Source organism: Equus asinus, chromosome 23, assembly GCF_041296235.1.
Source record: "Equus asinus isolate D_3611 breed Donkey chromosome 23, EquAss-T2T_v2, whole genome shotgun sequence".
Classification (NCBI taxonomy): domain Eukaryota; kingdom Metazoa; phylum Chordata; class Mammalia; order Perissodactyla; family Equidae; genus Equus; species Equus asinus.
The window spans coordinates 17,490,239-17,498,085 of record NC_091812.1 but is presented as its reverse complement, the minus strand read 5'-3'; the positions used below and the strand labels follow the sequence as shown (position 1 = coordinate 17,498,085).

The 7,847-nt window shown below is 40.0% G+C and overlaps 1 long non-coding RNA gene across 1 annotated transcript; it reads left to right on the top strand.

Moving 5' to 3' along the window:
• Window positions 1-240: 240 nt before the first annotated feature.
• LOC139041756 (uncharacterized) lies at window positions 241-6,097 on the top strand. Its single transcript, XR_011497600.1, has 3 exons — window positions 241-502; window positions 4,566-4,750; window positions 5,561-6,097. It is a non-coding gene; the product is annotated as an uncharacterized lncRNA (long non-coding RNA).
• The last annotated feature ends 1,750 nt before the right edge of the window (window positions 6,098-7,847 follow it).

The window sequence follows — 7,847 nt, the reverse complement described above, 5'->3', positions numbered from 1 at the left end:
AGTCTCACTTTGTGTAGAATTTATATTTTCTAGGAAGCTTCATCATATGTAAGACTTTGAACCAGAGTTTGGGAATAAATTAAAATGCTTCTGCTTCTTTATTTCTCTTCGGGTAATTGCAGAACAGTCATCTTCTGACTTGAGGGTCATAACCATGGTTCTGGAAAGCCGCCTCCGTGGTTCTTCAGCATTTCTGTGCAGGGTGATAGCAATGAGGTAATGCACGCAGCTCCCTCCAACACAGAATGTTCCACTGTGAACGGAGCCTAGGGGAAAACAAGCTAGGCATGCTGTCAGAAAGACTTATGGAATAGTTCCACAGAGCTGCCACTGTTTGCCCTCTGAGGGTTTTAACCGGAATCTCCAGAACCTCTTCTAAATCAGAGCTGGGTCAAACGATTTCACGAAGGATCTACAGGAAAAAAAATGAACTCACTAAATAATTTTTTATTCCATATCTCATTTCTAAAACCTCATAATTAAGAAAGAAACTGAAGAAAAGGTAAAATTATTTTATTTTTTTCAATGTTGTTAACTCTTTAGAAAGTTAAGGGTGAAAAGGTCTGTCACTGTAAAATATAGGGTTTGTGGAAAGGAAGGTATTGTTTTGGTTTTTTAAAGGAAGTAATTGCAAATACACAGTTGAAATTATAAATCCAAATCGCATGATCTTATAAACATTCACTTTCTAGCTGCTACAGACATAAAAGAAATAGATGAGAATACTAATGCTATTGCTCACTATATTACTAAATGTCTTTTGAATTTAGCAAATACTTACCTTGTACTAGACCAGGGGTCAGCAAACTATGGCCTGTAGGCTAAATCTGGCCCACTGTCTTCCTTTAGGATCTTAAAAAATACTATCCTCATTACTATTTCAGTTTTTTCATAATCTGCTGAATTTTTTTTTTTTTTTTTTTGGCAATCAAAGAGCTTAACTTTCTGGCTAGCTCACTTTGAGGTGTAGGGCTTTATGTGCATGGGGTCTGTAGTGAGCTGCAGATCCTGCCTAAGAATGGTTTTACATTTGAAATGGTTGGGGTGGGCCTGGCCTGGCTGCCAAGTGGTTAAATTCGAGCTCTGCTTCAGTGGGCCAGGGATTTGCTGGTTTGGATCCTGGGTGCGGACCTAGCACCACTCATCAAGCCATGCTGAGGCAGCATCCCACATAGCAGAGCCAGAAGGACCTACAACTAGAATATACAGCCATGTACTAGGGGTGCTTTGGGGAGAAGGAAAAAAAAAGGAAGATTGGCAATAGATGTTAACTCAGTGGCAATCATTAAAAAAGAAAAAAAGGAAATGGTTGGGGAAAAAAATCACAGGAAGAGTAATCGTTCATGGCACATGAAAATTATATATGCAATTTAAATTTCAGCATCCGTAAGTAAAGTTTAATAGGAACCTTACCACGCCCATTCATTTAGATATTGTCTGAGTCTGCTTTTGTGCTACAGCAGCAGTGTTGAATTGTTAAACAGAGACCGGATAGCTCACAAAGCTTAAGACTTTTTTTGTCTAGCTCTTTACAGAAAAAGTTTACCGACCCCTGTACCAGGCAGAACAGGGGTGAAGGATACACTGATGGGTCATAAAAGACAAGATCTCTTGCTTCATGGAATTTACCACCAAGATACTATATGTTTTAAATCTCACAACAATTCTAGGAGAGGAAGTATAATATTATTATTATCTCAGTGAAGTAACTGAGCCATGTTATTATCATGGCCACAAGGCAACTGAAGAGCAGAGAGGTTAAGAATCTTGTCACAGTCCACAGAGGTGGCTGAGGGAGACAGGATCTGCAGCCCACTCCAGACCCCACGCTCATGTACTGCTGCCCACCAGGGGAGATGGCTAGGAAGCTAAGTTCTGTGAAGACAGTGAAGTAGCAATGGAGATATTATTCTATCAGTAGACTTTAGTTTTTGGAAAGTTTTAGATATACAGAAAAATTGAGCATATAGTACAGAGAGTATCAATACACTGCCCCACCTCTGCACACAGTCACCCCTATTAGGAGCATTTTACATTCATGTGGTACATTTGTTATAATTGGTGAGCCAATACTGATGCACTATTATTAACTAAGGTCCACACTTTATTCAGATTTCCTTAGTTTTTCTCTAATGTCCATTTTTTGTCCCAGGATCCCATCCAGGGTATCACGTTACATCTAGTTGTCGTGCCTCTGTAGGGTCCTCTTGGCCATGACAGTTTCTCCAACTTTCCTTGTTTTTGATGACGTTGATAGTTTTGAGGAGTACTGGTGAAGCATTTTGTAGAATGTCCCTCAATTTGAATTTGCCTGATGTTTCTATCACAATAAACAGACTTACAGGTTTGGGGAAGAAAGACCACAAAGATTAAGTGTTATTTTCATCACATCATATCAACAGTGTAGACAGTCAACATGATTTGTAACTGTTGATGTTGACCTTGATCACCTGGCTGAAGTATTTGTCAGATTTCTCCACTGTAAAGTTATTCTCTTTTCCCCCTTTTCCATACTGTATTATTTGGAGGGAAGTCACTATGCACAGCCCACACTTAAGGAGTGAAGAGTCATGCTCGCCTCGTTTAGGGTGGAGTATCTACATAAGTTACTTGGAATTTTCCACAGGAGATTTGTCTCTTCTCCATTTATTAACCTACTCAAACATTTATTTATATTAGTATGGACTCATGGATATTTATGTTAAACTTTGGGTCATAACTCAATAGTATTTTATTTATTTTGTTCCTCAAATTTTTCCAACTTTGGCCATTGAGAGCTCTTTCAGTTGACTCTTGTGTCCCTTTGAAATATTCCTATAAATGTGTTTTTCTTGTTGTGATTTTTGAGAGCTTCCTTACTTTCTGGCACTGCAAGAGGTTCCCGCCTCCTTTTGTATATTTCCTGCCCGGGTCCTAGAATCAGCCATTGCTCCAAGGATCCTGCTTCCTTCTACTACATAATGGTATTAGAAACCAAGGTCTTTTTGCTACCAGAGTGTTGTTTCTCTTAGGCCCTCCCAGCTGTCAGAGCAAAGAAATATGCGTTTATATACTAATCTGAGTGTGGTAGGCCGAAAAATGCATGCTCCACCCAAAAAAGATATCAATTTCAAATCCCTGGAACTTGTGAATGTACATTATCTGGGGAAATGGTATTTGCAATTGTGATTAAGTGAAGGATCTTGAGATAAGGAGATAATCCTGGAGTATCTGGATGGGCCCTAAATGCCATTGCATGTATCCTTATAAAAGAGACACCAAGAAGCGAGACACACAAAAAGAAGGAGGCAATGTGACCATGGAGGCAGAAATTAGAGTGATGCAGCCACAAGCCAAGGAAAGCCTGAAGCCACCAGAAGCTGGAAGAGGCAAGGGACAGGCTCTCCCCTGGAGCCTCCAAAAAGAGTGCAGCCCACCGATACGTTGATTTTAGACTCCTGTCCTCCAGAATTTTACTTGTTTTAAGCAACCAAGTTGTTATGCAGCCACAGCAAACTAAAGCACCTGTGTGTACACGTGCACATGTAAATATTTCTATGTGTGGTCATTTGTATCCACAGGAGTTCTTCCTGATGTCTCCAACTCTAATTCATTACCACATAGATCATTCTAGCCTCCTGCCCTTGCTTTAAATTCCCACTTCAGCAGTGAAAAACCTGGCTTCCACATCTGTCATCAATTTACTTACTTGTTCAAGTCCAGTATAGGAGTATAGCAGTATCAGAATTCCCATTCCCTTGGAGGAGGCAATTGTATCGACTAGAATACAGTACTGGGTGAAGTTCCCTTTGCCGTTTGCCTTACAGACTCCATTTCCAAAGTTATTTAGGTCAGCAGCGGGCCCCACCCCTGCTCCCCTCAGCGAGGTTGTTTCATGCATTTGCGATGCAGTTAGGTTCTCTAGAGTCTGCATTTTTCCCTGGTATCCCTTGACCTACCAAATGGATTTTTAAATTTGCATACATTACAATTCACTCTTTGTGTTGTAGGTCCTATAGGTTGTGACAAATGCGTGATGTCCTGTACGCGCCACTATGGTATCATAAGAATAGTTTCGCTGCTCTAAAAATGCGCTGTGCTCCACCCATTCATCCTACCCCCTCTCCAAACCCCTGGAAATCACTGATCTTTTTATTGCTGTCTCTACAGTTTTGCCTTTTCCACAATGTCATGTAGTTGGAATCATACAGTATGTAGCTTCTTCAGACTGGCTTCTTTCACTTAGCAATATGCATGTAAGTTTCCTCCATGTCTCGTTGTGGCTTAGTAGCTCATTTCTTTTTATTGCTGAATAACACTTTGTTGTATGGATGCACCACAGTTGTTTTGGTGTGCTTGCAGATTTTTTAGCTCAAATGGGTAAATACCTAGCAGTGCAATTGCTGGATGGTATGTAAGACTATATTTAGTTTGAGGATATTATTTTTATAGATACTCTTATTCTAGAAAACAAAAGTATTTCATTGATAGCCTTACTCTTTTTTTTTTTTTTTTTTTTTTTGCTGAGGAAGTTTCACCCTGAGCTATGATCTGAGCCAATCTTCCTCTATTTTTTTTTTATTAAGGTTATAAAAGTTAACATCCCTGTGAACAATCTTCCTCTATTTTGTATGTGGGTCACCACCAGATCGTGGCTGACAAGTAGTGTAGGTCCGCGCCCAAGATCCAAACCCATGAACCTGGGCCACTGAAGCGGAGTGTGTGAACTTAATCACTGTGCCACAGGGCCAGCCCAGCCTTACTCTTTCAGGTAAGAGACCAGGCACTGTGTTTTACCATCTGATTGTCTTCTCTATGTCATTTTAGTACATTAGCAATAAAATCTTAGCCATTTGAAGACCAATTTGAAATAAGAAAAAACTCAATTAGATAATTTTTAAAAATAGTTTTGTTACTTTCTTATATGTGGAGTTAGGAAGTTAACAGCCAAGTTTACACTGACTAATAAAGTTCCTATTGACGAATAAAGGAAGTGCTTTTCACTAACAGATAAGAATGATCAAATGTAGTACAATATATGTAACTGGATTTGAAAACTGTATGAAAGCAATTTGTTTATTAATATATGTCTAACATCCTTTTTAGTTTTATAAGGATTACAAGCTTGCCCCTTCTCTCCCCTACCACCAACAGCATAACCTGTGTCCTACAGTCTGCTCCCATTATTTCCCGTATGTATAATTAATATTATGTATTTCTTCCTTATCTCCTTGAAGCAGGGACTAGAATCTTTTTAATCGTAATTCCTAGCCCAATGTCTCACAAATATTGGCCACTCAATAAGTGTTTGTTAGGAGGATGGATGGATGATCTTGAAGCTAGAAGGAACTTTAGTTATGAGTTAGGACCTCTTTCAGATAAATAACCATCATCCCAGACCTTGTCTTGACTATCACATATTCTAAATCAGTGGAGTTTGAATTAATAAGAAAACTGTTGAAGAGTTTGTGACTGTACCCCCAGCACCTTTTACATTTGACTTCCACTCAGTATTGATCGTTTATAATGAATTCAGTAATGCAGTCAAACACAGCCTGTACCACACATTCCTCGACTGCAGGAAGGTCAGCACAGCACCTGTAGTGACTGAATACCTGAACCAGATGCCTGGGCTAACAGGATTCCACAAAGACCAAGCAAGTCAGAAAGTTTCTGCGAAAATGGAGGAATTTTCAAAAGCCAGAGAAATGTGAGATTAATGAAAAGAGAGAGATGTGGAAGATCCTTAAAGGCCTTGCAGCGAGGATAAGGGAAAACCACAGCAGAGGAGGGAAGGTAAGGCTGGAGAGCAGATGCAGACAAGCTCGCATCTCAGCTGAGGCTAGCAGCAGCAGAGGGTTCACCTGCAGCAGATTCAGTAGCTGACCTTGACTGCACACGTAAGGGGTGGAGAGACAAATACTTCATTTCAGGGTTTCTCAAATTTTAATGTGCACGCAAATCACCTGGGAATCTTGTTAAACTGCTACTTCGGATCCAGGGAATATTGATAAGATCTTGATACTGACTCAGAAGATCTGGGATGCGGGCCAAGAGTCTGATGTTTAATAAGCAATCAGACGACACTACGCTGCTGTCCACGGACTGCAGCTTGACTAGCAAGGCTATGTTTGACTGAATTTCAACTGAAATTCATAAGAACCCTCTACATTTGGCTGTCTAATTAAATGCATAGATTAAATTTTCTGATATTAAGCAGAAATAGGGACTTAAGATAGAAATTGTCTGCTTTTAAGAGAATAAAAAAGTTACATTTTTATACACCTGATTTTATGACTTGAGAAATCTAGGCTCACTACCACCATTATCCTTCAGTGTCCAGTTCAAATACACGCTCCTCCCTGAAGTCTTTCCAGATATTTCCCTTGTCGGAATTAACTATTCCTTTTCTTGTCTTTTTTTTTTTTTTTTTGCTGAGGAAGATTCACCCTGAGGTAACATCTGTTCTAATCTTCCTCTTTTTGCTTGAGGAAGATTCATCCTGAGCTAACATCTGCGCCAATCGTCTATTTTGTATATGGGTCCCCACTACATCATGGCCGCCAGCAAGTGACGTAGGTCCACAGCTGGGATCCAAACCTGGGCCACCAAAGCAGAGTGTGCCAAACTTAACCACTAGGCCACAGCGCCTGCCACCAGAATTAACTTTTGAGAACTCATTTGTCATGTGTTGTGGACTGAATGTGTCCTCCCAAAATCCATGTTGAAATCTAATTCCCATTGTGATGATATTTGGAGGTAGGGCCTTTGGGAAGTAATTAGGTTATGAGGGTGGGGCCATCATGAATGGGATTAGTATCCTCATAAGAAGAGGCCAGAGAGCCAACTTGCCCCTTTTACAGCCACGTGAGAATGCAGTGAGAAGTCAGCCACCTGAGCCCAGAAGAGGATTCTCACCAGCACGCGACCATACTGGCACCTAACGTGGGGCTGCCAACATCCAGAACGATGAGAAATAAATGTCTGTTGTTGAAAAGCCACCCGGTTTATGGTATTTTGTTATAGCAGCCCAGGCTGACTAAGACATCATGGTACTTTTAAAGCTCATTTTAGTATATATTCCATATATTTCATGCATCACAGTTGTTTACTATAAAGGCACAGTGATTCACAGAAAAGTACTTGGTGATTGCTCCTTGAATTGAAAATGTTGTTTTAAAATAGACTAGTGATAGAATGAGAATAGTATCTCAAAAGCTAAGTGCATCATAAAACCAAGCATAATCTAAAAACATTTGAGAAGACAAGAATGAAAACAGTAACTGTTGGCTGGGAACTTTAAGCAACAGAAGAAATTGTTCTCACAGTTTGGGGGATAAAGATGATTAAGCTGAAACAAGTCCAGAGCTTTTTAGGTAATTAAGTATCTAACCTTTAGGACAACTAAAAGACTTCATCTTCAGTAAATCAAAAATTACTTTGTAAAAGTGTTGGCAAGGATGCGGACAAAAGGGAATCCTTGTACACTGTTGCTGGGGATGTGAATTGGTGCAGCCACTATGGAAAACAGTATGGAGATTGCTCAAAAAGTTAAAAATAGAACTACCATATGATCCAGGAACTCCACTTCTGGGTATTTATCCAAAGAAATCAAAAACGCTAATTTAAAAAGATATATAAAGGGCTGGCCCCGTGGCCGAGTGGTTAAGTTCGCGCTCTCCACTGCAAGCAGCCCAGTGTCTTGTTGGTTTGAATCCTGGGCGTGGACACGGCACTGCTCATCAAATCACGCTGAGGCAGCATTCCACATGCCACAACTAGAAGGACCCACAACGAAGAATATACAACTATGTACCAGGGGGCTTTGGGGAGAAAAAATAAAATCTTAAAAAAAAAAGATATATACA